This window comes from Glycine max, chromosome 3 (genome assembly GCF_000004515.6).
Source record: "Glycine max cultivar Williams 82 chromosome 3, Glycine_max_v4.0, whole genome shotgun sequence".
Taxonomy (NCBI): Eukaryota; Viridiplantae; Streptophyta; class Magnoliopsida; order Fabales; family Fabaceae; genus Glycine; species Glycine max.
Window position 1 is genome coordinate 1015317 of NC_016090.4, and position 7295 is coordinate 1022611.

General features: G+C 32.3%; 1 non-coding gene across 1 annotated transcript; it reads left to right on the forward strand.

The window, feature by feature from the left end:
- Positions 1-6533: 6533 nt before the first annotated feature.
- On the forward strand, positions 6534-6607 carry TRNAV-CAC (transfer RNA valine (anticodon CAC)). The gene has a single exon. It is a non-coding gene; the product is annotated as a tRNA-Val (tRNA).
- The last annotated feature ends 688 nt before the right edge of the window (positions 6608-7295 follow it).

The window sequence follows — 7295 nt, forward strand, 5'->3', positions numbered from 1 at the left end:
CCTATATATTTTTAGAATAATTGTATTGTCGTATCGGATACATATCATATATTTGTGCATGTTTGCACTGTCTGGTTGTATTGTGTGTTTTGAAAATTAATGCCTATAAAATAAAATGGACATATTTTTGTAAATTGTGTTTTGTAAAGAAAGTGACCACATTTCACATCATGCTCAAGTCGCACTTAATCATGTTCTGTAGGGGGGTATAGTGAAAATTAAGGACATATGTAGGTTGAAGGAGAAGGAAATTGTTTTTCAATAGCTAGAAACTTTTAAACATTTTTGGAGTCTGATATTTCATTCTTCAACATGTTAACTAAATGCTTTGAGATTTGGGACTACCATGACATTACTTTCAGCTTGGGATCATAATAGCTAGATGTTAATATGTTGTACAATGTATACGCAAATGAGTTGAAATAGAAGTAAAATTTTGATCTGATAAGAGTTTTACTAACATTTTCCTTTTCTTTTTCAGATCCTCTCTGTACTATATATACAATGGAGCATATAGATAAAGGAAAAGAATCATCAAATAGTGAAAATGAAGTGGAAGCCACAAATTCTCCAATTATTTGTGGCCTTCCAGATGATATTTTTCTTATGTGCCTGGCAAGAATTCCTAGAAAATATCATTCTGTCCTGAAGCGTGTCTCTAAGAGATGGAGGAACTTCATTTTCTGTGAAGAGTGGTTTGTGCAGGGACAAATCAAATGAGATTTTCTGTTATGTTTTGGATCCAACCTCCTCAATGAGATATTGGAAGCTTGTTGATGATCTTCCACCTCACATCTTGAAAAGAGAAGGCATGGGTTTTGAAGCTTTGGGAAATAAGCTATTCTTATTGGGTGGTTGTAGTGAGTTTCTAGATTCTACTGATGAGGTTTATTCATATGATGCTTCCTCAAACTGTTGCGCTCAAGCTACTTCCTTGTCAACTGCTAGGTTAGTATCTTTATTTCTATTCTTTTTGGAAGCTAATTCAGTAAGTGTGGGAGTATATTAGAGAAATAGAATTGGTTTCATCATTGATTATAGCAAGGTAGAGTTGTTGCAGTTACTTGAACTTTTGAGAATTGGCAAATAAAGCCACAAACATAACTATACTTGGAAAGAAAATGTTTTATATGTATACGATATCCATATAATTCCTTGGCATGTCTATTCACTTCTATATGTAGTGTGTGTGTTTTTTTTAGGATAAAATATGTTTTCAGTTTCTGTATATAATATGAAACATGATTTTAGCCCCCGAACTTCACTTTCATCAATTAAGTCCCTAAACTTTACAAATGTAATAGTTTTTTTCCATCTTTATGGTGAAAAATGTCTGTGAAAAGGGACAAAAATCACTGTTTTTCTAAAATTCAGGGACCAAATTCAACAAAGTTAAAGTACAAGGACTAATACCAATTTTACCAAAAGTACAAGGACTAAAAACATATTTCACTCTTCTTTTTAATGAATAAAAATGGGAAGTGGGAATAAGGAGGAAGGAAACTGATGGCTGTATCAAGAACTAATTTGGAATCATGCTTTCATAATATGGTCAAAGAAAGAATCTACTCTACTATATATTTGGTTTGTCAATTTTAGTTGCCTATGTTTTGCGATTAAAAAATGAAATTGCATGTTGTTCTCATCAGTCTTAATTTTAGCCACTACTGCAATGTAGAGATCACTATTTTCTTCTACAAAAAAATTCTGGTACAATTTTGCTTGTGAAGTTTTGGATGAAAAACTATATGCTATAGGGGGAGGAGGTTCAAATTCAAGCTATCATTCTTGGGAGACTTTTGACCCTTTGCCAAATTGTTGGACATCTCAGACAGATCCTAAAATTGTTAATGAAATTAAAGATTCAGTCATTCTTGATGGGAAGATATACGTCCGATGTAGCAGATATCCTGTAACTCCTCATGTATTTGCTGTTGTATATGAACCATCAAGTGGCACATGGGAGTATGCAGATGAAGACATTGTTTCAGGATGGACTGGTCCTGCAGTTGCTGTTGATGGTACCCTTTATGTCTTGGATCAAATGTGGTTGTTGATGTTGGTGATTTGGGGAATGAGGATCAAATGATTGTGGGTTCTGCTATACCCGGATTATTATTTGATGTAAATGTAATAAGTGTTAAATGCTTGTCAATCTGAAGCATTAACTAGTTTGTGTGTGTTGTATTATGTTAAGATACAATGTATCAATGTTGCATGATACCTTTTTTCTTTTGTTGGATACAATGATAGTACTGAAGTTTGAACTTGTGGCTTATATGTAAATTACTCAAATCCGACACAGTTTGCATTGCCAATCCTAGTGTTATGTTGCATAATTTGATTATTTGTGTGGGTTGCTCTGTTTGCCTCCTTTGTATTTCTTGTTATATAGTTATCCAATATATTTTTTTTATTATAACCAAGAGATATATGAGATTTCTAATTGATATTCAATTACTCTCTCTTGTCAGGTTGGCCCACTTTGGGAGTAAAGTAATATCTCCTCTCATGATTTCATTCTTAAGTTGAGAATTGAACCTCAATTCTTGATTAAGAAACATAGGTATCATATCACTTGTGTCAATGACTTTCCATTGTCCAAAATATGAATCTTAATAGCATTTTCTCATAATTTGTGTTAACAATAGTTTAATGCACTATCTTCTTGTCCTGCTCTTGAAGGAATCTTTATGAAATTCTAAATAACAATAGCAAGTTTATTTTTAGAAAAAAAAAGTAAATGATAGGTACTTTATTTTCATTTTTTTAAGAAAAGAATTAAAATGATGTTTTATTAAGCAATTTTTTATTGGCATGCTGTAAATTTCTTTTTTCAACTAGTTTTATTAGTTTTTCCGTTCTTTGACCAATTTTCTCCAAAGTGATTCTGTAATCGATTTTCTGGTTTGATTTTTGTTGAGATACACAAAATTGCACTATTCATGACTTTTATTATGAGAATTTCTGTTGTGTTTTGGATCCAACCGCTTCAAGAAGATATTGGAAGCACCTTTATGGTCTTCCACCTCACATCTCAAATAGAAAAGGCATGGGTTTTGAAGCTTTGGGAAATAAGCTATTCTTATTGGGTGGTTGTAGTGGGTTTCTAGATTTTACTGATGAGGCTTATTCATATGATGCTTCCTCAAACTGTTGGGCTGTAGCTGCTTCCTTGTCAAATGCTAGGTATATATCCTTGTCTATTATTCTTTTGGAAAGCCAAGTCAGTAAGTTTTGGAGGAGATTAGTGAAATAGAATTGGTAATATCAATCTGCTAGGATTTTCATCATAGATTTTAGGTAGAGTTCTTACAATATTGCTTTTACGTGAATTTATTGAGGATTGTGGATAGCAGAAAACTAGAAACAAAGCCACAAACTTATTACTATATTTGGGAAGAAAGTTTTATATGAATATGACATCCAAATAATTCCTTGTGGTGATTAGTGACTTCTTTCTATCTTACAACAACAATAAAGTCTTATCCCACTAATTAAGGTCAGTTTCATGGATCACATAACACCATTCGACTCAGTTAAAGGTCAAAGTTTCAGCAATGTTATTTACCATGAGATCTCTCTTGATAATTTCCTCACATTTCCTTCTTGGCCTCCCTCTCTTCCTTCTCATAAGACCTGTTTATTAAGCTTGACAATATTATAAGAAATTGAAAATCACTTTAGAATTTTAATTAGAGCTGGAAATGAATTTAGACTTCTTTATTATATGTCCTAATTCTTTGTACTACCCAAAGAATTGGAGTTTAAATTAAAATTCTGAACTGTAATTCCCATTCTGTCATCCAAATTGAGTCTTAGGGATTTATGCCTGACTTGTTTGACAATGGCATCATGCTCGATCTTGTAATATGGTCAAAGAATGATGTACTATTTTGTTTGTGAATTTTAGCTGTCTATATTTCACTATTAAAAAATGAGATTGCATGTTTTCTTTATCTGTCTTAATTGTATCCCCTAGGGTAATGTAGAGAGCACTGTTTTCTTCTACTTCTACAAAACTTTCAGGTGCTACTTGACTTGTGAAGTTTTGGATGAAAAACTATATGCTATTGGGGGATTAGTTTCAAATTCAAGTAATCATTCTTGGAATACTTTTGACCCTTTGACAAATTGCTGGACATTCCATATAGATCCTAATATTGGTTCTGATATCAAAGATTCAGTGGTTCTTGATGGGAGGATATATGTCCGATGTGCCAGACATCCGGATGTAACTCGTCGTGTTTTTGTTGTTGTACATGAACCATCAAGTGGCACGTGGCAGTATGCAGATGCTGACATGGTTTCAGGATGGACAGGTCCTGCAGTTGTTGTCGATGGTACCCTTTATGTCTTGGATAAGAGTTTGGGAACTAGTTTAATGATGTGGCATAAAGACCAAGTTGGAAAGCTTTCACCATGGCTTACTAGACCAAGTTTTCGATGCATGGTGATTTGGGGAATGAAGGTCAGGTGATGATGGGTTCTTCTATACCTGGATTATTATCTTATTTCAATGTAATTAGTTGTAAATGCTTGTCAATCTGAAGCGTTGTGTATTATTAAATAATTTCTGAATTTCAATATTTAAAACCTCTTGCTTCTGATTAAAGAGTTAATATTATGCTTCCATTAGATACATTCTAATTACATGTAAAATCCAATCCAAATAAAAAATAAATATCAAATAGAATTTATGGAGTAAAAGTTCAAAGCCACTACGTACATTTGAGCCTAACAATAGAACTAGGAAAATCAGAAAACTAAGTGGAAACAAAAGCAGTAAGAACACACAAGTCAGTGAGAATATATGGATGCTGTTATACAGAAGGAATAAGACAAAAAAGAAAACTATATGAAAAATATATATATATGTTGGAAGGCAAAGAAACATTAATGAAACATATGTTTTAAAAAAATAGATCACCAATTGCTGAAACATAACTAAAAATAAAACGATCCTGCTAGAATTACTGCTCTTAAACAGAAAAACATAACATAGAATAACTTGATAATATCTCTCGAAGACTTGATCTCTTGACCAATTTATTCAGCAACATCCCAACTGAATATTAAGGCATTTTCCTACTATAGGTTGGTTCTAGGTGTAAAAGGAACAATCGATAGGTCATGCTTCCTTACTCCGCCACTAATATGATATAGACATCTCTGATTAATACCATTCCAATCATCCATGATATAAATCTTCCCTAAAATCACTCAGTGACAGAAATTCAACGTCATGTCGTAGTTCTTGGAGAATCCTGGAAACAACTGTGTTCACAATCATATGAAAATTCTTATTATTATGCCAGTCATACACTGTGATATAAATCTTGTTGTTCCACCCAGTATTGAAAGAGTTTAAGATAATATCACTATCATGTTGTACAACAAGGCCATACATTTAGTAGACGCGGAATATCATGATACCTTGAGAGTTATGCTTAAGAACAGTATTGCACGTAAAATTCTCCTCCACACAACCCTGATAACACTCGAGTTGAAACAGTTCAAGAGTTGGAGATGCAGAGATAAGCTTCCTAACAATATTGGAGGAGATAAGCTGGAGTTGAAATGTTCCATAGAAATCTCCACCTTTTAGACAACAAAGATGTAACTATGGCTTCCTTGATCGTAAGGAACCAAAGGATGTGACACAGAATATCATTCGATAATTCGATAATTCTATCCTCTTTTGTTTTTCTCTCAATTGTCATTGTCGCTCCCATGATCAAGTGTAGGGTTTTTGTGCAGTCAATTGCTCAAACCTGGATGAAGAATGACAAGTTTCAATTTGAATCTTGTATGTATCCCTCTAGATTGGCTGAACACTCATCAAAATTTGTTAGCAGTATACTTTAAATCAATTTCACTTTTTAGCCAACGAATGATATATACCCTAAAAGATATAATTACGATTCCTTATTTCATGTCATTTCAAATTTTATTTTGAATTAAGAGATATAATTTATTTGTTTCAGATAAACATCAATCTACCAAGGAGATATATAGCCCAATTGATTGAGGAGTACTAATTCTATCTTTGATTCATATAGAACACATAAACCACGAGAACTACTAACAACACATATTAAGTGCCACTTTTCAACTAGTATAAATAAAGATGAATTGTTTAAAAAAAATATTATAATAATATTTTTTTTCTTAATCCTCCAATTGAAAAAAATAGTACACGTACATTAATAGGTGTGTCCAATCATTTGGTTTACACGACATCTTTTATACATTCTATTAACTCCTTTAATTATTTGAAAACATTACATTATATACTCCTATAAGAAATGTTGATATAAAATTAAAAAAAAAATAGGTGCAATCTAAAAAAAATTGAAGAAATGTTGGTATAATTTACTATTGTTATTTATTTTTTTAATTCAAAAAGGGGAAGAAAAACTTAATTTTATGGTAGGTGAGTTATTAACTGTAATTAGTTGGTCATATTGTAGGAATAACTTATTCATTTTTCATAAAAATAAATTTATTTAAAATTAGATTTGTATAATATAGTCTGGGTGGTGTAGTTGGTTATCACGCTAGTCTCACACACTAGAGGTCCCCGGTTCGAACCCGGGCTCAGACATGTTGTAATGTTTTCTATTTTTTGTTTATGTTGACAGGCATTTGCTATTATTAGGTTTATTTTTATGAAAAATCGTGTATATATCTGTCATCAGCAAAATGAGTGGATTATATCAGCAGCTTCACAGAACTGAGTTGAATTCGTTCTTTTACTATGGAATTCAGCTAATCTTGTCTATACTAATTGAATTGGGTTGAAGTCAGTGATGGTTATTCTCATATGAAATAAATCACCAAGGGACTTTCATTTCATGGACTATATATCTAATTAGTATCCCTTCCCATGTACGATAATTAATGAAGCTAGCCATTGTCCAAAATTATCTTCTGATTCTAGTGCATCTTCTAATAAAATTTTTCGTTAGTGTTTTCTAATAAAATGTGGATGAAATTCTCACAAACTCAAACCTATTCTGAATTCTTTAAGCGCTGTTCAATTTACATGAGAAGTGGACCTATATAGATGGAAACAAGCTGAAAATAAAATAGTGGCATTGAAACAAAAGTAGATGGGTGACTAGTACTGCACAAGGAGTGCCAAGGGAAATCATGAATGGAAAAAGGTTGGACATCTCATTCATTAGTGATTTTCTTCACATACTCCCTTACTTTTCAAATAGAGTCTCTAATTGAATGAAAATTTGAACCTCCCATTAGTATTATAAATTATAATTTTAGTTTTCTTAATT